General features: G+C 46.9%; 1 pseudogene; it reads right to left on the minus strand.

Annotated features, from left to right (window-relative positions):
• Nucleotides 1–8,811: 8,811 nt before the first annotated feature.
• On the minus strand, nucleotides 8,812–8,933 carry LOC147821032 (U2 spliceosomal RNA; annotated as a pseudogene).
• Nucleotides 8,934–25,139: the final 16,206 nt, after the last annotated feature.

The raw sequence follows: 25,139 nt of genomic DNA on the forward strand, positions 1-25,139 counted from the left end.
GATCCTTCCTGCTGCATCCTATCCAGGACACAGACGGGGGACAGTCACATCTGCCAGTCACCCCCATGTGCACCTCAGACTCCCCCAACTGCAAGTGGAGTGAAGGGGGAGTCCTCGCTGGAGGTCACCCAGCAGGTCGGCAGGGTCAGGAGCCCGAGCTTGCTGCCGGAAGGTGGAAGCCACTCTCTTGGGCCCTGATTTGGAAGCTGAGTTATGTCTGGGGAAATTTATTACCTCCTGGTCTTTTAACAAGAAGCACTCTATCTTCCTGGGTAGAATTTCCATTACTGGTGACAGGTGCCTGGAACCAGCTTATTAAAAGCCATCATTTCAGCCCCTAAAGGGAGGTGCCACAGTATACTGGAGTGGAGCAGAATGCTAATTTCCAGCCCCACAGCCTAGCTGGGACATGGAGAAAGAAATACAGGGAGCTTTAGTTTTCAAGGGGAAGGAAATCCAGGGCTGCTTCTGCAGCCACACCCTGAGTCCAGGGAGCAGGGGACTCTCCTCATCTCCCGGGCCACACGCCCCTCCCAGCAGCATAACACACCCACTGCAGGTGCCTTGCCTCCCCTGGCCCTGTCCCCTGGCCCATGACAGAGCTTACCTTACTCTCAGAAGCTGTGGAACAGTAGAATGAACCCTGAACTGCTCTCGGGTTGGACCCAGCCCCCAGCCGTGGCTGGGAGAGACAGCTTCCTATGGGGCTTGTTAATTTTCGAAGCACTTCCAATACACCTGTTACATCCACATCTTCTCTTTTTTGTTTTTGGTACCGGGGATTGAACTCAGGACCTTGTGCTTGCCAGGCAGGTGATGGAACCACTGAGCTAAATCCCTGGCACTCAGCTTTGGTCTCATCTGGTACAGTGAGGTACATGGAGAGGAAGGAATGTACCCATTTTACAGGGAGGGTAAATGAATAGCTTGGAGAGAATTCCTTGTTGTTTTGGGATCAGTGAAGCTTCCACTCACTGGCTTGTTTGTATGTTTGTTTGTTTGTTTTCTTGTTTTTTGGGGGGTTTTTTGGTACCAGGGATCGAACTTGGGACCTTGAGCTTTTGAGGCAGGCGCCGGAACCACTGAGTTAAATCCCAGGCCCCTGAGCTAAATCCCCGGCCCTTGTCTGTTTTCTTAAAGACAGGGTCTCACTATATAGTCCAGGCCAGCCTTGAGCTCACTATGTAGTCTAGGCTGACCTCAAACTTGCAGTGATTCTCCTGTCTCAGCCTCCTGAGCAGTTTGCATTTTATGTAGTTGCCATGGAAGGTCACACGTTTCACAGTGTGTGTGGCTGAATTCATTTCAAAGTTCAACAGTTTGTATGTTATAGAAAACTGCCTTAGGGTTATTTTTCTTTCCCTTTATCTTTCTGTCTCTGTCTCCCTCCCCTCTCTCAGTGCTGAGGATGGAATCTAGGGCCTCACCCACCCCAGGTAAGTGCTTTCTTTACCTGAGCACTTACTCAACTCAGGTAACCGAGCCACACCTCCAGCCCCTACCATAGATAATTTTCATACTCTTGAGCCAGTCGTGGTGGCACAGGTTTGTAATCCCAGCCCTCAGGAGGCTGAGGCAGGAGAACTGACATGAGTTCCAGGCCAGCCTGAGCTATGTAGTGAGTTCAAGGCCAAAATGAACTTGATATCGAGAGCCTGTCTTTTAAAAAAAGACAGTTTGGGAATTTGGGGAGCACATACTATAGCCCTCTTCTTGTCCCTTTTTACTGTGCTACTTTACCTAAAGATTCGTGGTTATCCTTCTCTCTCCTCTCCCCCTTACACATTCTTTGGAAAACAACGCAGTTTACCCCAAATTTCCATTTGTTTAGTCGTCGCCTCCGTGGACCTTGGAACGTGGTGCCGGGGCCTCTCTGAGTTTTTCAGTTGGATGTTGGGGCCCGACCGGAGGTCGGAGCCAAAAGGCCGGGGGTGAGCGCTTGAGGAATGTGCGAAGGTGACAAAGCGAGGCCGGCCGCTTCCTCTCCCCGGGAAGGTGGGGCTTGCTTGTTTTCTTCAGCAGTTACTTCTGGGCCCTGGACCTGAGAGGCGCTGTGTCCAACCCGAGGCTCCTCCCGGGGCGGTCTCCGCACCTCACCCCCGCGCGGCCCTGCAGCCCCCGCTCCGCGCCCGCGCCCGGTGCAGGTGCGAGAAACCTGAGCCGCTGCTGTTGCATTTCTGAGATGCCTCGGATGCTGGATGCAAACCTTTCCCCATAAAAGCATTTTATTTGTCCCTGAAAGGTTTCCTTGGAAGCGTCTCAGTGTGGCCGAGTACTATTTTTACTCTGACCGATTGCAAGGCCTGGAGTGATTTTTGACTCAGCCGCGGGGTGAAAGAGTGGCTCTGGTTTGGGCGTCTGCCTGCACCTCGGGGCACGGGTGAGGCCGAGGAGGCTGCTGCCTAGCTCAAGCCTCCGTCCGTGCTCTCCACTCCTTTCCCGCCTTGTATTTATTTTGGGTTTTGAGGCAGGTTTTCACTATGTAGCCCGGGCTGGCCTTGAACTCGTGGTGATTCTCCTGTCTCGGCCTCCCAAGTGCTGTATTACAGGTGCGCACCATCATTTTCATACATGTATATAACATACTGTGATCATATCCACCCCCCCCTTAGCCTCCCTTACAGCTCTCTTTCTCTTCCATCCTCTCCTCCTGTCCTCCTTTCATGTTGCCTCTCCCCTCCCTTATTCCACGTATTAGGGAAAATGGTGGTACTTATCTTTCTTCCTGTGGCTTGTCTTGCTTAACACGATGATGTCCAGTTCCATCCATCTTCCGGCATGTAATATGGTTTTGTTCCTTTTCATTGCTGAGTAATACTCCATTGTGTATCTATACCAGATTTTCTTTATTCATTTATCCATTGAAGGGATCTTGGCTGACTCTGTATCTTAGCTATTGTGAGTTTTGCTGCAATAAATCTGGATATGCAGGTATCTCTATAGTATGTTGACTTTAATTCCTTCAGGTGTGTAACAAAGAGTGATATAGTGGGATCTTATGGTAGTTCTGGTTTTAGTTTTTAAAGGAATCTCTATACTGATTTCCACAGTACTAATTTACTTTTCCACAAACAGTGTAGAAATGTTTGTTTTTCCCAGCATCCTTCCCAGCTTTTATTGTTCTTTTTTTGGTTTTTTTGGTACCGGGGATCAAACTTGGGACCTTGTACTTGCGATGCAGGCAGCACCACTGAGCTAAATCCCCGGCCCCTGCTTTTTGTATTTTTGATGATAGCCATTCTGAGTGGGGTGGTCTGAGGATGTAGCTCAGTGGTGCCGCACCTGCCTGGCAAGCACAAGGTCCTGAGTTCGATTCCTGGGACCGAAAAAAAATTCCGAGTGGGGTAAAAGGGGATCTCATGTAGTTTTGATTTGCATTTCCCTGAGGCTAAAGATGTTGAGCTTTTTTCTTACCCGTAAAATATATTCTTGTATTATTCATCAATGTTTAGGATGTTGCATTTCAGTGGCTTTCATTTTTTTAATTTAAAAAATTTTAATGAGTACATGTTTGCAATACAAAATGATTCCATTTGTTATGGGGAGTTGGTACATGAACATAACGCATTGAATTTTTTTCATATAATTATTGGTGATTTTCATTTACTCTTTTGAGAATTGTCTGTTCAGTTCATTTGCCCGTTTTGATTGGATTATTTGTTCTGGAGGTGTCTTTTTTTTTTGGACAGTGCCTCCCTTTTGTAATTCAGGCTGGTATTGAACTCACTATGAAGCCCAGGTCGGTTTTGAATACACAGGGATCCTCCTGCCTCAGCCTCCAGAGTGCTGGGATTACAGGTGTGCATCACCACGTCGGGCTCACCATGCTGGTTTTGTTACTCGAGCTCTGAGTGTATTTTGAAACCAGATATGGTGATCGCTCTGGCCTTGCTCTTTTTGCTCAGGATTGCTTTGGCTATTCTGAGTCTTCTGTGTTTCTGTATGAATTTTAGGATTGTTTTACAGTTGTGTGAAGAATGACACTGGTATTTTAATGGGGATTAAAACTCTGGTCCTGAAGAGCAGGACCCACCATGCCGCAGATGTGGGGAGAAAGACAGGTGGAATGAGATCTCAGCCCCCAATCCTGAACCTTCCAAGGGAGAACAGAGCCGGATGATACACCTTCGATTTCTAATTTCCTCCAGGAGAATTTTCTGCCCTAGACTTCTCTTGGTCAACTTCCCCTCCCCTTCCACCTCTCCCCTCCCCTTCCCTCCCCCATTTCCTCCCTCCCTCTCCTCTTCTTGCTCTTCAGCTGTGGCCCCCAACCCAAGCTTTGTGCATGCTCGGCACTCGCCCCGCCCCCAGCCCTTGGCTACCCCTAAGCCCCGCAGTCCAGGTCACCGCATTGCCTCCTCGGTGGGCCTCTCTTGTCCTTGGCCCTGCTTTCTTTCCCTCCTTCACCTACAGAAGGAAGGGACAATTGCTGACAGCGCATCTCGGCTCTGGTTTCTTTGTCTGCCTGTCGCTGCGAGGTGGGAAAGCCTGGCCTCCTGGGTCCCTGACAGGCGTCAGGCTAGGTGACTGTGGGCTGGAGGAGTCAGCCAGGAGCCAGGAAATCAATAGAAAAAGCATAAATATGGTCTGGGGATTTAGCTCAGTGGTTCCGCCGCTTGCCTCGCAAGCACAAGGACCCGAGTTCGATCCCCGGAACCAAAAAAAAGAAAAAGCATAAATAAGTCAGATTCCAAAGACAATGATAGAGTTACTACCAACTGAAACTGAATTCCAAAGTAAAACTATAAATTATTTGTATAATAAAGTGAAGTTTGTTTGGTCATCGAGAGGTAAGATTTTAACTACTTTGGGTTTTTTTGTTTGTTTTTTTGGTACCGGGGATTGAACTTGGGTCCTTGTACTTGCGCAGCAGGCAGCGAAACCACTGAGCTAAATCCCTGGCCCAAGAGGTAAGATTTTAGAACTACCTTGGGCACCTCCTGAAATGCAAGGTTGTAAGTCGTTTTTTTTCCCCTGGTACTGGGGAATCAAACACAGGTGCTTTGCCTCTGAGCTACATCCCCAGCCTTTTGTTAATTTTTTCAATTTTGAGAGAGCATCTGCCTAAAGTGCCCTGGAGGGACTCTAACATGTGATCCTCCTGCCTCAGCCTCCCTCAGTGCTGGAGTTTCGAGTCCCCACCTTCCCAACAGGCTGGAAGTCACTGTTCCCAAGTGAGCCCAAACCAAGCAGTGTGCGCCCTGCACCACCCCAGGCCTGGAAGACCACACTGCTGTCTCCCCGGGGCCTTCAGAACTCATGCTACAGAGTCATCAGTGGTTTACTGGGCCCTTGCTCACCAAGTTGGTCCATTTAATTCTTCTATCCCGTGGGACATAGTAGTTTTTAATCTTCATTTTTCAAATGAAGAACCTACTACCCAGTAGGAGGCAAGACCAGGACTTGAATCCAGATTAGTTTTTTTGTTTTTACTTTTTTTGTTTTTTGAGACAGGGTCTCGCTATGTAGCCCAGGCTCGCCTCGAACCTGAGGCAGTGATCCTCGTGCCTCAGCCTCCTGAGTGCTGGGGAAGGCAGGGCTCTGAGGGTTAGGATTTTTTTCCTAGCGATATTTGTGCCCTGCCTTTGTCGCTCCAACTCTCAGGGCAGCAGGAAGGGAAAGGGGAGAAGCAGGAGGGGAATGGTCTCCTGGGGAGGTTGCTCTCTCTGCCCAGCTGGACCCCACATCTGGATGTATACTGAAGAAGAAATTGTGAAATGAGCTCACATCCCGACGCTCGGTTTGCCTGCTGCTGAACATCTGGACATTGGGAAATGTCTGGTTTGGGAGTTAGGGTTCTTTTTGTTTTCCTTCACATTTTGGAAGCCCAGGGCCACACCGGATTGTGAGAAGACCCTAGACACGTTCTCAAGTCCCGGTGCATCTGAGGAGACCTCAGCGTCCACCAAAATCACTGCCTAGATAATTCCTGCTTTTCAGGGCTTCACATCGGGCAAGAGAAAATACACAGAGTCCGAGCAATTCATGCAGCTGCGTGGACGGGGGAAGATGTGACCGCCTCGTCCACAACTGGCAGGCCACAAGGGGGCTCCTGGAGAGCCATTCCCGCCTCCTGCCCCCCAGGCCGGGCCAGCATCGAAGCCCAGACTCCCTGGTGCTGGGATGCCACGGGAGCCGTGAGGTCCAAGCCCATTGATTTTTATTAGCCCTGCTTTATTGGCCATTTGATAACCAGCAAAGGAGCCAGGCCAGGAAATGAGCCGGGCTCCCAGCCACCCTGGGATCCTCAAAGCCCACATTTTCCAGGAAATGGCCCACCCTGGCCTTGGAGGGCCTTTTCCTGTCCATCTCTGACCTGAGCTTACTGGCCAACACCTCCCGTCCTGCTGCATCGCACAGTGGTTCTCCTTCCCTGGCTAGGGCCTGGTATGAGGGAGAGAGATGACCCTGTCCCAAAGGTTTGGGGCAACACTCGGGAGACCCAGGCAGGAGGATCGCTGAGAGTTCCGGGCCAGCCTGAACTATGCAGCGAGCTTTTGGGGGTGGGCTCAGCAGGAAGATCCTGACAGGCCACACTGGTGACTGTCGCGTCGATGCCAGTGGTGTAGCTGCATGGTGGGCACAGCACACTCTCAACCGCTCAGTTCCCTCGACTACTGTCTTTCTCAGCGGAGCAACCAACCGTATTGGAATCAGTTTCCTTGTTTGCAGGAAAGGGGGAGACTGAGGCTCGAAGATGTCACATAATCTGGCTAAAGTCAGGTAGCTATTTAGCCCTGGATCCAGAGTCCCTCTTACACCGAGGTGTGCGATATCACCGCAGAGACAAGACCAGCTTGTGATGATGATGATGGTGATGCTGCTGCTGCTGATGATGATTAGGGATCAAACCCAGGACCTCATGCATGCTAAGCAAGTGCCCCAGCTCCTGAGCTACATCCCTAGCCTTTATGAAGCGAGAGTCCCCAGTGAAAGGTGAGTGAGAGGGAAAGCAACTTGAAGTAGTCACAGGAGGCTTTCGGAAGGCGGTGCTGTCGGTCCCAAAGAAAGGGCAGGATTTGGCTATCGGGGAGGAGAAGGCACACCAGCCCGGGAAGGGATGGCAAGACAGTGCGGACTGAGGGCCAGGCTGCAGCTCAGAGATGGAGCACGTGTGTAGCACATCGAGGTCCTGGGTTCAATCACTAGCAGCGAAAAACAAAATAAGACGAACGAACAGAAATACAGGTGGAAATGGACAAGGTCAGTTCACAGCCCAAGAAGGAGAAATGCCTACTCATTGATATCTGATTCCAAATTTCCAAAGATGAGTAGAGAACCCACAGAAATACCTGACAGAAAAGAGCTGGGTTTGTTTGTTTGTTTGTTTGGTTTGTTGAGACAGGTTCTCCCTGTGTAGTCCAGGCTGGCATTGAAGTCATGGCAATCCTTCTGCTTCAGCCCCCTGAGTGCTGGGATTATACCCAGTTGCTTTTTCAAAAGTCTCTTAAACTGGGCTGGGGATTTAGCTCAGTGGTTCCGCCGCCTGCCTCGAGAGTGCAGGATCCCAAGTTTGATCCCTGGTACCAAAAAAAAAAGTCTCTTAAACCATGCAGAATGGTATGGCTTTCTCAGAGAAAGTTGGGCGTGTGTTAAAATACCAGAATGCTGGAGATGTTTAGGGAGTTGGGTCACAGTTCAGGTCAAGCATCTTCTATGTGCAGTTTTGTGTGAGGTCCTGTGAGGTATACCGTGATGAGCTGTAATCCCAGCATTACACTCGGGAGGCTGAGGGAGGAGGATTCCCACAAGTTAGAGGCCAGCCTGAGCTACACAGTGAGTTTAAGGCTGGAATGAACTACAAAGACTTTGACTAAAATAAATAAATAAATAAATAAATAAACAAATAAATAAATAAAACAAGGCTGGGGATTTATCTCAGTGGTTCCATTGCCTGTCTTGCAAGCACAAGGTCCTGAGTTCGATCCCCAGTACCAAAAAACCAAAACAAAACCAAAAACCCCCCAAAAATCTAAGCTCCTACCTCAAGAATTTGGGAAGAATAAACCCAAAGCAAGCAGAAGAAAAGAACCATAAAGAACTGAACTTAAAAAATTTAAAATAGAAAAAGAAAAACTGGAAAGCAAGAGGAAAATCAATGAAACAAGGAGCCGATTCTGTTTCTCATAAGATTGACAAATTCAAAAGGAGAGAGAAAACAGGAATGAAACAAGGTACCACTACAGACCTTGCAGACATCAAAAAGATGATAGAAAAATAATATGGAAAATAATAATAATAGGGAAATAACTTTGGAAGCTATTATCTAGCCTCAGTAGTCCCCCCAAAATATAAGGTCCTAATCCCTACTACCCATAAATACTACTTTATTTGAAAAGAAGTTTTTGCGGATGTGATTGTATCCTATCTTGGGACAAAACTGATTGATCCCCATCAATGGGACAAAATATCTGACACACACAACTTAAAGGAGGAGTGATGTAATTTGGCTCGTGGTTTTGGGAGATTCAGTCCATGGTTGGCTGGTTCCAATGCAGAACTGGCATAGTGGCATAGTCGAAGGTTGTGGGAGAGGAAACCTGCTCACCTGCTGGTGGCCAGGAAGCAGAGAACAAAGGGAGGAGCTAAGAAGGGAGATGAATCTTTCAAAACCATGCCCCTGGTGACATGCCCCTTCCAAGCAGGCCCCACCTCCTAACAGCGCATCTAGCTATGAACTTATGAATAGATCCACCCACTGATGCATATATCATCCCCATGATTCGGCTACCTCTCAAAAGCCCTACCTCTAAAGGCATGAGACTTGGGGGATTCTAGATCTAAACCATAACATTCTGCCCCTGGCCTTCCAAAGGCTCATGTCTATCTCATCTTGTAAAATGTATTTAGGCCATCTCTAAGAGTCACCAGAGGCTTAAACTGATAAAGAGCAGGTGCTACACTTGATCTTCGCCAAAAGGCCGAGAAGTGATACCAAAATCTTAACGGTTTCAGCAGTGCTGGAAAGTCCAAGTCCAAAGTCTCCTCTGAGACTCAAGGCAAACTCTTAGCTGTGAGCCTCCATAAAAATGAAAAATAAAGTTAAGTACTTCTGACATACAATAGCGTAGAGTAATCATTTCCATTCCAAAAGGGAGGAATAAGGGTATAAAGAAATCAGACCAAAGCAAGAACAAAAAACCAGCAGGGCAATCATTAAATCCTGCAGTTCCATGTCCAGCAGTTTGTGGGGCCAGATGTGAACTCCAAAGGGTCTGGGAAGTCCCCCTCCACGGCCTTGCTTGTTGCAGTCCATGTGGCCTCTCTTGGGCTTTCCTGAGCAGTGATCCATGGTCCTGGCATCTCCAACTTCCTAGGGTCTCCAGTGAACCTTTGGCTTCCTTCACACAGCTTCATGTATCGCTTTTTTTGTGAGCACATGGCTTGGCTTCTTAGGCCTTCCTTTGAAATCTGGATGGAGCTTCCATGACCCCACAACATTTGCATTCTGCATGTCTGAAAAACAGGGACATGTGGATAATGCCAAGATCAGCCACCACAAGCAGTAACCTGGCTGCCATGGTTCATGGCTCCAGAGGCCTCTGAGTGTCTAGAGGCTGAACTTGGGGAGACACTTCCCTATGGGCCCCAAAATGAGCAAGGTACACTGGGACTCTTCTCAAAGCAAATCCTTTCAAAGGAGTTTACTCTTTTACACCCTTGAGCCTGTGATGGGTAGGGTCCGGCTACCTCCTGAGATGCCCTCAAGTCATTTTTCCTATTGTCCTGATGCAAAGTATATGGCTTCTTTTTGGTGGAATTACTCTCTGACACCACATCTATTTTTGTCCCAACTTTACACTTGGTTCCCTTTGGGCCAAAATTTAAGTTTTTCAAGATTTTCTGCTCTGTCTTCTTTTTTTTTTTGGTACCAGGGATCAAACTCAGGACCTTGTGCTTGCGAGGCAGGCGCTGGAACCACTGAGCTAAATCCCCGGCCCTCTGCTCTGTCTTTTGCCCCTGATCCTCACTATAAATGTGACTAAAAGCAGCCAATAGTAGCCATGTCACAGCCTGAATGTTGGACAGTCTTGAAATTGCATCCACCAGATCAGTTAGTTCATTGCTCTTAATCTCAGTCTCCTACAATGTCTCAGGATATGGGCAAAATGTGGACAGTTCCTTGCCAGAATGTAACATGCATTCCAGTGTAACCATTAATCCTGATATGTCAACATCATTGGATTAAGAAATGACCAGCTTATTAGTAAAGGATGCTTCTGGGTGTGTCCAGGTGTGACCTTGGGTGTTATATATAGTCCCTCACCTGTTCCTTTCTGGAGTTTTTCATCCCCGGCCCTCTTGCTGTTTTCTTGCCACCATGAACTAAGCAGTTTTGCTCCACCATGCCCTTCTGCCATGAGATTGCTGCCTTGGAGCCTGCCAACTATGTGTGAATCTCCTGAAACCTTGAGCTAATTAACCTTTATTCCTTTAAGTTGCAGGCGTCAGGTATTGTCTCAGGATGGGAAAGCTGACTAATACATCCAGGTTCCAATAGAGAATTTTTTTCAGCTAAAACTCATGAGCTTGACCTTTATTTTATTTATTTAGTTTTTTGATACAGGGGATCAAACTCGGGTCCTTGTGCTTGCAAGGCAGGTGGTAGAACCACTGAGCTAAATTCCCGGCCCAAGCATGGCCTTTATTGTCCACATTCCTGTCAACATTATGGCCTTTTGAGCTCTGACTAAAATCACTCATCAAGCTCTGTTTATAGCATTCTAGGGCTTGTCTAACCCAAATCTCCTATCTTTTTCCAACTCCTTCCACAAAGGCTTCTAAGTCACATGGTCAGGTACAGTCACAGCCATGGCCCACTTCTTCAGTACCAATTTTCTTTTTCTTTTTTTTTTAAGAGTGGGAAAATTTATTGAGAGAAAGAAAGCTTCTGTCGAAGAAAGACAGAGGGGGACTGGAAAGTGGGTTGTCCCATTACCAGTTTTCTTTATTAGGCACTTTCCATGGCTGAAACAAAATACCCAATACTCACAATTTAAAGAAGAGCTTGGGCTGGGGATTTAGCTCAGTGGTTTCGCCGCCTGCTGCGCAAGCACAAGGACCGGAGTTCAATCCTTGGTACCAAAAAAAAAAAAAGAAGAGCTTTAATTTGGCTCATTGTTTTGGGAGATTCAGTCCATGGTTGGCTGGCTCCAAGGCAGAAGTGGAATGGTGGAAGGGTGTGGGAGAGCTAAGTTGCTCACCTTATGGTGGTCAGGAAACAAAAAACAAAGAGGGAGATGAAGAGGGAGATACATCCTCCAAAGACAAGTCTCCCAGTGGCACACCTCTTCCAAACAGGTCCTACCTCTTAAAAGCACATTCAGGCATGGATTCAGCAGTGGATTAATCCACATAAGTATAATGCCCCCCCCCAAGATTCAATTACCTAAAAAAGCCCCACCTCTGACCACATGAGGCTTTTTGGGGAGACATTATGGATATAAACCATAATGGTAATTAAAAACTTTGAAATGAAGAGGTTATCTAAGTAGATTGTGAGTACTGAATGATGAGGCAGACAGGGACTGACATGCATGATGAGAAACAGGTAATGTGACCATGAAGGCAGAGGTTGAAATAATGTGGCCATAAGCCAAGGAATGTTGCTTGCCACCAGAATCTGGAAAAGGCAAGGAAGGATTCTTTCCGTGAGCCTCAGGAGGGTGTAACACTCTGCCAACACCTTGATTTTGGTTGACTGATATTAACTAAACTTCTGACCCTAGAGAGAAAATTTCTGTTGTTTTAAATCATTAAGTTGTGTTAATTTGTTACACAGCTGTGAACAGCTCTACACACATAAATTTGATGATTTAAATGAAGTGAATCAATTCCATACCATGACTTATCCCATATGAAATAGATAATTTGAATAGCCCTACAACTATTAAGGAAATTGAATTTGTAATGAAAGCCACCTCCTATCCCTGCAATATTTCCAGGTCCAGAGGGTTTCCCTAAAGAATTCTACCAGCCATTTAAAGAGTATTGCACTTTACACAATTTATTCCAGAAAACAGAAAAGAGGAATTATTTCTCAATTAATTTCTGAATCTAATATTAACCTAATACCAAAAACAGCTGAACCGAAAAGGAAAATAACCTTCATGAATATAGATGCAAAAATTTCTAACAATATGTTAACAAATAGAATTCAGGAATATATTAAAATAATTATACACTATAACAGTGGATTTATTTCATGAACGTGAGGCTAATTCAATTTTAAAAAAAAATCAATGTGAGCCATCATATGAAGAGTATAAAGAAGCCGGGGATTTAGCTTAGTAGTGCCAGTGCCTGCCTTGTAAGCACAAGGGTCTGAGTTTGATCCCCGGTACTGGGGAAAAAAAGAGAATAGAGAAGAACCTGAGGACACATCTGTAACCCCAGCTACTCACAGGTTGAGGCAGGAGGATGCAAACATAACGTGAAGAAAGCTAGGAATGTAGCTCAATTGTAGGGCACTAGCATGTGTGAGGCCCTGATTTCCATCCCAAGCTCTGAAAAAATAAAAAGAATATAAAGAAGAGAATCATATGGTCATATCAATTGATGCAGAAAAAAGCATTTGACAAAATTTATTTATTTTTGTTCTTTTGAGACAGGGTCTCACTATGTAGTTCAGCCTGGCCTTGAACTCACTATGTAACCCAGGGTTGCTTTGAACACACAGCAATCCTCCTGCCTCAGCTTCCCGAGTGCTGGGATTACAGGCATGCACCACCACACCTGGCCATTTGACAAAATTTAATGCTTGTTTAATATTTTTTTAAAAAAAACATTTCAGAAAAAGTAGGTATAGAGGGGAACATCCTTAAGTTCATGAACAGTACTTGTGAAAAAGCCATTAACATTTCACTTAATGGTGTAGGATTGAACACTTTGCCCAGAAGACTGGGAATAAATATGGCTTCTGAACATACTGCTGGTGACTCTAGCCAGTGCAATAAGGAGGAAAATGAAATAAAAGGCATATAATTGAAAATGAGTAGGCAACTTGTCCCTATTTGCAGATGACATTATTTACACAAAATCTCAAGGAGTCTACAAAAATATTACCTCATAGAATTAATAAGGCCAGGCATGGTGACGCCTGCCTGTCATTCTAGCACTCAGGAGGCTGAGGCAGGAGGCCAGCCTGGGCTACATTGTGAGTTCAAGGCCAGCCTGAACTACATAGTGAGACCCTGTCACACCCCCCCTCAAAAGTAACATAAAATGTATAAATCAAGCTCACAATCTGTTAAATAAGAAATCTGAAGCTGGGTGTGGTGGTGGGTGCCTGTAATCCCAGCTACATAGGAGGCTGAGGCAGGAGGAGCATAATTTTTAGGCCATCCTAGGCAACTTAGCAAGACCCTGTCTCAAAATAAAATAATTCTTTTTGTTTTTTGAGATAGGTTATCATTATACATTCCATGCTGGACTTGGAACTCACTATACAGCCCAGGTTGGCCTCAAACTAACAGTGATCCTCCTGTCTCAGCCTTCCTAGTGCTGGTATTACAGGTGTGGTACCACCATGACCAGCTTCAAAAAAAAATTTAAAAAGGCCTTGAGATGTAGCTCAGTGGACTGACATGCACAAGGCCCTAGGTTTGGTCCCCAGCACTGGAAACAAAAGACTAAAAACAAACAGACAGACAGACAAACCAACACCTATGGGCTATCATGGCTGTCCTCACGGTAGGTGCCCTGCTTCCTCCAGGGTGTGGTTTTATCTTGCCTTTTCCTCTTTCACTGCGCCCCAGCTTACTCTGCAGAGCCAATGTCTCCCTCACTCTTCACTTTTACTTTTGCAAATAAACTTTGCCACTACTTAAAAAAACAAAAACAAAACAAAGCAAAAACCTATATTCAGTCCTTCCTTGACAGATATGGTCAGAGTCAAATTTACAATTTTGGGTGACTGCATCTAACCCCTTTGCTTTTGCACACTCAATTCTAGCCTTACCTTGGGGGCCTTGTGCACACGTGTGGCATCTTAGTTTGCACATTTAGCCTCCATCCACCTGAGGCAAACAGCTGCCCTTTAGTTACATCTTGAGTGTATGACAGTAGCACACTTCTGCCTAGAAGGCAGGCCTATTACAAAGGCCTTCATCGGACTGGGGTAGCAAATCCCAGTGTCCCATTGACCTGGAACAGGGCCTAGATTTGGGAGTGGACTCCATCTACTGGGCAAGAATCACCTAAGAGAAGGCGAGTCAGTATCCGCCATAGTGTGATGTCCTCTTGGCTGGGTCTGAGGTCAAAATTGTAGATGAATTTTGAAATCTAAAATTGTTGATTTTGCCAGCCCTGGTGGTGCATTCCTATAATCCCAGGACTTAGGAGGTTGAGGCAGGAGGATCGCTGAGAGTTTGAGATCAGCCTGGGCTACATAGTGAGTTCAAGAACAGTCTGAACTACATATCCAGACCCTGTCTCAAAAACCAAAATAAAAGAAAACTAATAAATATGTACATTTTCACAAAGGTAATCTGCTTCATAACTGCATATGATTAATTCCTCCAGTAGGGTCTCGAGAGAGCTTTGTCAAATACATTGGCATTTCTGTAACAAAAGTACATTAATATTCATCATGAGTGGGTAAAATGAAGACGTGAAATAGATTTTTTTTTTTGTACTGGGGATCAAACTCGGGTCCTTGTGCTTGCGCAGCAGGCAGTGAAACTGCTGAGCTAAATCCCCAGCCCAACGTGAAATATTTTTTTATAGGCACCTGTATAAATTCCAGAAGTCATTTCAAGTCAGATTTTGCTACCAACTGAGGAAAATGCTTTTCAGCAGTTTTCAAGTTTGGACCTGGCCAATAAGGCTATGGCTCTGGGGCAGGGCAGCAACCTTGCTCTGGGCTGTTCTGCAGAAGTTGCTTCCCGCCTCCCTTGCAGCTAAGTGTGGCCCACTCCACTGAGGTCTCACCTTGGATCATGAGCAGAAAGGATGGAGGGCCCTTGGGTCGCAGCTGTCACAGTGGGCATGCATTTTCCCATTGTCTCTCCCTTTTTCTACAACTGGGGCACAGATGCATCTGCTCCCCAGCCAGTGTCTGGCAAATAAGAGGAAAATGCTCATGCGGGAGGCCTGGGCAACAAGATGGAAGGAACTGGAGAGTTTGAGGCCTCAGATGGCCATACAGGGCAGGATCACCTGCAACCTGGACCACTCAGCTGGGAGAGAAATCAACTTCATTCTCTTAATTTTTATTTATTTAATTTAATTAATTAATTTATTTATTGGTACCAGGGATTGAACTCAGGATCTTGTACTTTCCAGGCAGGTAGCAGCACCACTGAGCTAAATCCTGGGCCCTTAATTTTTATTTTTAATCTGGATGGGGTGGTACACACCTGTAATCCCAGCACTCGGGAGGCTGAGGCAGGAGAATCACTGTGAGTTTGAGGTAGCCTGGGATATATAGTAAGACCCTGTCTCAAAAAATGAAAAATAATAAATAAATAAATAAATAAATAAATTGAAAGCTTTCTTAGTCCATGTTAAAAGCACACAGTGATCATGAAGGAGCTGATGGATGTGCGTAACACAGCTTAATTCTTTTTACTTCCCCTCTCCCTCCACCTACTTTCCCTCTATCTTTTGGTCCCATTCCCATGAGAGATACATTTATTGTTTTGTTTTGGTATCAAAGATCGAACTCAGGACCTTTCGCTTGACAGGCAGACATGGAGCCACTGAGCTAAATCCCCAGCCCAAGTCACTGTGTTTTTGAGTCTCTTGCCCACCCAGCCGGAATGAATTAATATAAGAGACAAATGCTGGGTATATTAAGGATGGAAAAGATAATCTTGTACCCCAGGGACCAGCACCATAGTTTCACGGACACCAACTCCCATGCAGATAATCCAATAAGAGTGCTCTGTGCAGGTGTAGCTTCCGTAGGAGAGCGCAGGCCTGCCCGGGGACTTGAGGAAGATGTCCCTGAAGGGACAGCACCTCTGACTTCAGTACGAAGGTTGAGGAGGAGTGGTCAGGTAAGAAAACAGAAGACTAAGGCATGGGTTAAACTGTTCCCCCTTTTCTTGCAAGGTAAGTTCAGGTCCTGACCACAGGACCATAGAATGCGACCTTCCCAGAGTTAAAGACATCATATTACAGTGATGTGTGCACACCCAAGTTTATAGCAGCACAGCTCATAATAGCCAAATCTTGGAAGTGGCCTATATGTTGATTAATAGAGGAAGGGATAAATAAAACATGGTATTACACAGTGGAGTACTATTCTGCCATAAAGAAGGATAAACTTGAGTCATTTGTAGGAAAATGGATGTGCCTTGAGATAAAATGTTAAGGGAAAGCAATCAGACACACAAGCTTAAATATTGCATAGTTTCTCTTACATGAGAAACCCAAAATATAAACAAAAAACAAAATAAAAAGATAATAGAAAATGGGAGATAGGTCTTTCCAAGATGGGAAGCAGACCAAGAAATGGAGGGAGGGGTGGAAGGGGAGGAGAAGGTGATGAAAAGAGAATTAAAATGTGTTCTGGGGCCGGGATTTAGCTCAGTGGCTCCACTGCCTGCCTCGCAAGCGCAAGGTCCCGAGTTCGATCCCCAGTACCAAAAAAAAAAAAAAAAAAGAAGATGCGTTCTATCCATGCACCATTCCCACGAGGAATGTGGTCCTGTATACTACAAACATCCACTAATAAAAAGAAAAATTGGAAAAAATTTCACCCAAAGAAGGATCTTTGCAGATGTGCTTGATTAGCACAAGGTTGCACTGGAAATCCAGTCCAATATGGCTGGCATGCGTTTAAGAAGATGAAAATTTGAGCTGAGAATAGTGGCACAGGCCTCTAACCCCAGCATCCTGGGAGGCTGAGGCAGGAGGATCGCAAGTTTGAGCCCAGCCTGGGCTACTGAGCAAGACCCTGTCTCCAAAAAATCAAAACAAAACAAGAAGAAAAACCGGACCTTTAAGAGAACCCCTGTACGGGTTTGATTGGTTTGGTTTTTTTTTTTTTTTTGATAGTTGATTTTGAGTTGTTTATTTCAGTATTTGATCTTTGGTTGGTTTGTTTTTGCAGTCTGAGTGAGGATTGACCCGCAGCCACAGGCATGCGGGGAAATACTTTACATTGAGCTTCGGTCCCAGCCCTACATTTCTGTCATTTAAAATCCAGCCACTTTGTTAGTTCAGCTGCAGAAACGCAGGGTAGTTGGGAGGCCAGGAACACGAGGGCTCAGGAAAACATGAGCAGCTCCACATCCACAGGGCAGAGCGTAGCCTGCAATGAGGAGTCTGCTTACGGGGGTAATTTTAACAACCGGGAATGAGAAACGAGAAAAGGTGTGGTTGCCTAAATAACAGAAACTAGGATAGTTACTTATGGTGGTGAAAGTCCAGGGCAATATGCCCCTTCTTCCTTATTCCCTTTCTCATAATTGTATCTTCTTTGCGGGGGAGGGTATGTAGCCCAGGCTGGCCTGAAACTCACGGTGATCCTCCTGCCTCAGGCTTCTCAGTGCGCCCCTGCGCCTGGCTTACTGTGTTGTAGCGGTCTAGGGTTCCATCCAGACAAGCCGCCTGCCGTCTAGTTTCCCTCCGTGCCTGTCCTGACCACAGGCCACCCTAGTCCACGGGACTCAGCTCGCAGTCCGCCAAGGCGGGTCCATGCAGAGCGCATCACCCTGGACCCGAGCCCTGGGTCATGGGCAGAGCGGAGGTAGGGCAAGGCTGGAGGGGGCCGTGTCCCCATGGACATGAGGGCCACGCTCTGGGGACACTGAGCCCCATGTCCACTGTGCTTCCCCAGACCTCAGAGTCCCCTCTGTGCCTCCTGTCATAGAGACAGAGATGGCTCCTTTCGCTGTCTGCCTGTGTCTTGTGAACACACCAGTAAAGAGGCTGTTATCAAATCCCTGAGATTTAAATAATGAAAAGGTGGTAGGAGTCTGAGGAGATCCAATAAAACCCTTTAATTAAACTTGACAATGGCCATTAGATTGGTAGTTAGTGTCACTTGCTGAGTAATTGAATAATTGACATGAAAAATGGCTCAGGATCTGGCTCTACCTTACAGTGTAGCAGGAGGTATAGAAATGTGTCGATGTCTTTGTGTTTATTGTGCACCTACTATGCACAGGGAGCCGGCTGCAGAACACAGCCCTCGTGGGCCAGTTTCCTTTCACAGCCCGCAGACTGGGGATGTTTCTAATGATCGGAAAGTGACTTCCCCTACTCCCCTCTTAGTAGGAGTGGGAACACGATGGGTTCCTGGCCAAATTGCCAGAAGCCAAGAAAGATATAATTGGGGAGGGGGGAGTGGTGTGGGGTTGGAAACCAGGCCTCGCTTGCTTGGGCTAGGCAAGTGTTCAACCACTGAGCTGTGCCCCCGGCTCTGTTGATGGGTTTTTTTTTTTTTTTTGGTACCCGGGATCGAATTCTGGACCTTGTGCTTGCTAAGCAGGGGGCGAAACCACTGAGCTAAATCCTCGGCCCTTTGTTTAAATTTTATTTTGAAAAAGTCACACTAAATTGCCCAGGCCAGTTTGAACTTGTGATCCTCCTGCCTCAGCCTCCCAAGTAGCTGGGATTATAGGCGTGGGCCACCGCGCCATGGCAGGAATCTAGATCTTGTGGCTCTGTGTTTGTTTTCCAATTCGGAACCACTGCAAGGTCTGAGGCAAGAAGTTGCCCGGAGCCCACCTAGCATGTGTGCGTCCGGGGGTGCAGGCCTGGTGACTGGGGCGGGGCAGCCTGCAGGGCCCAGGGCCAGACCCAGCGCGGGAGCCCAGCCCAGCCCGGCCACGTCCCGTTCCCCGCGGCCAACACTGCCTCCTGCCGGCCGCCGCCGGCACAAGCGCCGAAGCTCAGGAGCCCGCGGCTGCCAGGTGAGGTCGCCTCGCCCCCATCAATTAGGAGGCCCTTGGCCCCTTGCCCTCTGGCTTGTTTAGCTGTCCCGGGGATTGAACCCAGGAGTTTTGCACTAAGCTACATCCCCAGCCCTTTTTATTTTTTAAGACAAGGTCTCCTTAAGTTGCTAAATTGTCCAGGCTGGGCTCAAACATGCAATCCTCCTGCCTCAGCCTCCCAGAGGGCTACGGTTACAGATATGCGCCACCACACCTGGCTGCATTTCTTCATATAAAAGTAATTTTGGAGGAGCAACCTGCAAGCAACTGTTTGCAATTCCGTCCAAACGAGGGGCTCGGTCTCTCCGTGGCAGGGACCAGCCTGGTGGGAGAGGGAGAGGGAGAGGGAGAGGGAGAGGGGGAGGGGGAGGGGAGGGGGAAGGGAGGGGGAGGGGCGAGGGGGGGGGCTGGGGGCGCTGGGGCCGGAGCCTCTGGAGGAAACCGGTGGGAACTTATACATCCGGGTCCTGAGAGGCGGTGCCAGGCTGCCGCTCCTCAGGCTGCGGTCTAGGCCATCCTATTGAAGACCTGCTCCAGCTCTCGCGAGAAGTCCACGTGCACAGCTGTAGGGACTGTTCTGTTGCACATCCCAGCCAGCTTTGCCATGCCCTAATCTCCTATCTCAGCCCTGTGATATTTTTTCACTTTTTTGGCGTCACCATTTGTACATCTCCTGTTTTATCTGTGTGTGTGCATGTTTATTCCCTGTCTCCCAGTCAGAATGCCAGTTCTCTGCCAGCTGTGTTATCCTAGCACGTGGGAGGCTGAGGCGGGAGGATTGCCCCAAGTTTGGGGCCATCCTGGGATACAGGAGTACAAGGCCAGCCTGAACTACCCTGTCTCAAAAACCAAAGCAAGACAAAACAACAGCAACAACAAAATCCCCAAATATCTGGAATCAGGTTTTTAAAATTTTTCTATTTATTTCTACCTTTAACGTGGTGAATATTGATGAATATTGAATGTTAGCTCATGAAAACCAAAACAAGACATTTAAAGGAAAGCTCTTTGGGGTCCTTAATAATGGTGAAAAGTATAAAGTAGCCAGGGACCAAAACATTTGAGAACCACTGAGCTAGATAGAGATGGAGCAAACAGCAACTTTGGTCTTTTTTAAAAATTGAGATGTAAGTCACATTCCACAGAGTTTCCCATTCTAAGCTTTATGATTCGGTGGCTTTTTTTTTTTTTTTTTTTCAGACAGGGTCTTTCTATGTAGCCCAGGCTGGCCTTGAATTCACAGAAGCCCTCCTGTCTCAGCCTCCCAAGTGCTGGGATCACAGGTATGCACCACCACACCTTGTTTGAGTCAGTGGTTTTTAGTGTAGTCAAAAGACTGTTCACCTATCATCACTATCTAATTCTAGGATATTTTCCTTTTCTTTTTTCTTTTTCATTGAGTAAACACAATGTGGACATAACACAGCTTGATTTTTTTTTTCATCCCTTCCCTCCCCTCTCTTCTCCATCTCATTTTTTGTGGGTTTTTTTTGGTACTGGGGATCGAACTCAGGACCTTGTGAAACATTTTTCCCATGTGTTTTTTTCTTTTTTTTTCCGTGTATTTTGAAAAGTTAAAAATTTTCTTCCCCATCTCCCTACTTCCTATTATCTCTTTTATTTTGCTCTTTATTTACACTTTGGATTTCTCATATAAGAGAAACTGTGTGATATTTAAGCAGTGTGTCTGATTTATTTCACCTAACTTTATAATCTCAAGGTGCATCCATTTTCCTTGAATGCCTCAAGTTTATCCTTTTTATGGCAGAGTAGTACTCCATTGGGCATAATACATTTTCTTTTTCCATTGATCTGTTGATGAACAGATAGGCTGCTTCCAAGATTTAGCTGTTATGTTATTCATAGACAAGTGGGGTATATAGCTAAGAATACAACTTTGGGTCTTACAGTAATAGATGTTGATTTCCCCATATCCTTGCTTACACTTGTTATATGGTCTTTTACTATTATTATTATTATTAGCTTTTTTTTGGTACTGGGGATCAAACTCAGAACCTTGTGTTTGTGAGGCAGGCAGCAGAACCACTGAGCTAAAATCCTGGCCGAAAACTGAGATTTGCCTCCACTCAGCTGGTAGAGCTCTCAGGGACAAGCAGGCACAGTTTTGTTTTGTTTTTGGTTCTGGGGATCGAACTCAGGTCCTTGTGCTTTCAAGGCAGGTGGCAGAACCACTGAGCTAAATCCCCAGCTGCTGGTGATCTTTTCATGTGCTTTCTAACCACATGTGGATCTTCTTTGGAGAAATGCTTGTCCGATATTAAATTGAGTCATTTATCTTTTAATTATTCAATTGTAACAATTCTTTTTCTTTTCTTTTTTTTTTTTGGTACTAGGGATCAAGCTCAGGACCTTGTGCTTTCGAGGTAGGGAGTGGCACCACTGAGCTAAATCTCCGGCCCCAACTTTGATCTATTTTGAATTAATTTTGTGAATGATGGGAGAGAGGATTCTAAATTGATTTTTCTTTTCTTTTTTTTTTTTTTTTTTTTTTTGCTGTGGGCATCTGTTACAGCACTGCTTGTTGAAAAAATACTCTTTCTTCATTGACTAATCTTTTTTCCCCCAGTACTGGGAATTGAACTCAGGACCTTGCACTTGCCAGGCAGGTGTGGTGCCACTGAGCTACATCCCAGGCTCTCACTGACTCAGGGGCTTATTTCTGGAGCCTCTGTTCCAGCGATGGTGAACCTTTTAGAGCTTTCAGTGGTACAAACAGCCCACTGTGGCACGTGTGCCACAGGTTCGCCACCCCTGCTTTATTCCACTGCCTTCTACTTGGTCTTTATGCCAGGACTTTACTATCTGCGTTACTGTTACGTTGGAGACAAAGTTCTGCAGCTTAGTTTTTCTCCAAGGTTGTTGTGGTTACAGAATATCAGCTTTAATGTTAAACTCTTCTTTCTTTCCTAGTACTGGGGATTGGAATTGGGGTCACATTGAGCCACCCCCTTCCTTTGCATGTGCCCCATGTTCGTTCGTTCTTTCTTTCTTTCTTTCTTTCTTTCTTTCTTTCTTTCTTTCTTTCTTTCTTTCTTTCTTTCTTTCTTTCTTTCTTTCTCCCCCCCCCCTTTCTTTCTTTCCTTCTTTCTTAAAATCTGGCTAAGTTATCCTGACGCTGGCCTACAACTTTTGATCCTCCTGCCTCAGCCTCGGAGCAGCTGGGCTAACCTTTTTTATTTTCCCCAGCTATGAGCGGGCTGCTGTTGGTTATAGTGCATTCTGTTTAGTTTTCTGTATTAAAATTGTGCTAACGGAAAGGGCGATAGCTGGGCGTGTGTAGCAATTAAAAGACGTAAATAAATTAAGAAATGTAAACCCAGAAGAGAAGCCGGTACCCTCCATACTGTCAGTTATTCTTATTGTTGCTGTTGCTTTTTGTTTGTTTTTGAGACAGTGTCCCGCCAGGCTGGGCTCGAACTCACAGCGATCCTCCTGCCTCCGCCTCCTGAGTGCTGGGATGGCAGGCGTCCGCCACCACACTGGCCCTGAATTGAAGGAAGCCGATCCAGTTCCCCGGGGCCCAGCGGCGTCCCTGCCGGCTGGCACATTGCATACCTGGGCCTCGGGTCTCAGTCCCCCCTGCCGCCCCCATTCCACGATCCTGTCCCTGTCCCCCGCCTCAGCCTAGCAGGAGGACAATGGGTGAAGGCTCGAGGGAGTCACGTTCCCGTTCCATTCGGCCACTTGCTGTTCCCTCCTGTTTTCCCCAAAGTCCTTAGTTCCAGAAAAACAGACCCAAAGGGTTCGGTTCTGGGCAGCCCGACGCGCGCGTCCTGGCTGCGGACCCAGGACCTGGAAGCGCGCGGCTTCTGAGCGCCGAGCGCCCTCTAGTGTCCATTCGCGGTAAGGCGGGCCGAGGCGAAACCTGAGATCCTTATTTATGGCCACGAATTTCCTCCCTCCGCTCAGCTTAGCGCGGCTATCGGTGGGGCGCTTTCCGGTCTCTGGTGCAAAACAACACCGACGGTTTAGAAAACAAGTGACATAGCCGCCAACGTGTTCTGAGCATTTTCTAGGTGCTGTGCCCTGAGCTGATTTGCCTGGTCCACCCGCGAGAGAGGGAGGTGGAGAAGCCGAGCTGTTGGGAGGGACGGCTGGAGGTCGAGCACAGTTCACCCAGCTGGACACAGCCCGTCACCGCCATCCCAAGGTTGTTTTTTTTGTTTGTTTTTTGCACCTCTGGGATTCGAACCCAGGGCCTTGCACATACTAGGCAAGCACTCTATGCTGAGCCGCAGCCCCAGTGCAGTTGAGTTTTGGATGTGTTGTTACAAAGCAGGAGCATCCACAGGCAATCCCAGGACAGCTCTAGGCACAGGGCTCTGGCTCACTTGGGAAAATCGTAATATAAGTAAATCCAGCAGATTTATGTCAAGATTTCAGGTGTGGAATCCAAATGAGCCTTTCTCAAGTTTGTGGGAAAAAAGTTATAGAAATTATATAGGTTGAGGTTTTCTTTTCTTTTCTTCTTGATTTTTTGAGACACAGTCTTCCTATATAGTCCAGGCTGGCCTTGAGCTCACTGTGTAGTCAGGCTGGCTTCTAAATTATGGTGATCCTCCTGCCTCAGCCTCCTGAGTGCTGGGGTTCCAAGTGTGCACCACCATGCCTGGCGCTTCTGTCTACTTCTGTTATGCTACCTTTGTTCAAGCTACTCTTTATCCACCTTGACTACCACAGCAGCTTCCTAGATGGGCTTTCTACTTCTGTTTTCATCCACTGGAGTCTATTATTTGTAGAGCAAAGTGCTCCTCAAAATCAGATCGTGCCGCTCCCCTACCTAAGCCCTTCCATTTGACTCAGAACAAAAGCCAAGCTCCAAGCTCGCTGTGGCTTCGCACACCTATGATCCCTGCTACTTGGGAGGCTGAGGCAGGAGGATTGCAAGTTTGAGGCCAGCCTGGGCAACTTAGGGAAACCGTGTCTCAGAACAAAATTTAAGAAAGACTGGGAATGTAGCACAGTGTGGAGCGCTTGTATAGCATGCATGAGGCTCAGGACTCAACCGTCAGCACAAAACAAACAAGCAACAAAACCCAAAAAAACAAACCAAAGCCAATGCCCCACTCTGGCCTCCAAAGCCCTGCGTGATTCTGCCTGGCTTTCCAGTCTCAGCCCATACCCGTCCTCCTCCTCTTTTCCAGCTACATCCTGTTCCTTCAATGCCCCAAGCTCTTTCCAAAGGGTTCCTTGGGAAAGCCTGGTGTGGTGGTGCACACCTGTATTCCCAGCACTCGGGAGGCCGAGGCAGGAGGATTGCTGTGAGTTTGAAGCCAGCCTGGGCTCCATAGTGAGTTCAAGGCCAACCTGAATCTATTTGGCAAGACTTTGTCTATAAAAACAAGGGGGGGGGGTCTTTGGGAAACCCCCTTTCATGCCAAGTCCAAATCTCTTTCAAACCAATTAAATTGTAAAATAAGATTTTTATTCACATAGTCATCAAACCATGCACTCAAATATCCCAAGCTAGATGCATGGCAGACATTTCAACGTTGGAATGTTGAGGATAAGGTGGGATTCTGTGCTTGCAGAGGGTCAGTGAGGGCTTCCACTTCTGCCCACGAGAGACAGGCTGCTCTGGGGATGGGGCACGCCACACGCACAAATAACTAGGAAATGGAACACGATATAGGAAGCAACTGTTTTCATGCCTTGGACAGCAGGTAATGAAAGAGTAAGGTCTCTGAGAGAAGAAAAACACATGAGTTGAACTTCAGAAGTACCCCAGCTCAGTGCCAAGTGAGTCAGGCAGACAGTAAGAGGGGGATATGTGGGCTCCTGATAGGAGCCAGGGGCTCACTGAGTTCAGAAGAGGTTGGAATTCAAAGAAGACAAGGCAGCCGGGGATTTAGCTCAGTGGTTCTGGTGCCTGCCTCGTAAGTGCAAGGTCCCGAGTTCGATCCCCGGTACAAAAAAAAAAATCTAAACAAAGAAGACAAGGCTGCCAGAATTTGTGAGACCGAGCTCCGTGTAAGAGGGAGATGGGGGAGGGGGAGGGGGAGGGGGAGGGGAGAGGAAGAATCCCCAGCAGTAGACTGAACAATTCTTGGAGCTTATATAGAATAGTTCCCATTAGCAGAGTAGAGAGAACACACAGGTATCGGGCAGAGTCTGCAGAGACCTAACGGGTCTGGATTAGCTCTAGAATCAGGCTGATCTGGACCGGCCCTAATGAAGCTTCAGAGGAAGGCTTCAAAGGAAAACCAGTCATAAGTACTTAATTATATGTCA

This window comes from Heterocephalus glaber, unplaced genomic scaffold (genome assembly GCF_053883595.1).
Source record: "Heterocephalus glaber isolate CG9 unplaced genomic scaffold, H.glaber_assembly_v1.0 deba00001773, whole genome shotgun sequence".
NCBI lineage: Eukaryota > Metazoa > Chordata > Mammalia > Rodentia > Bathyergidae > Heterocephalus > Heterocephalus glaber.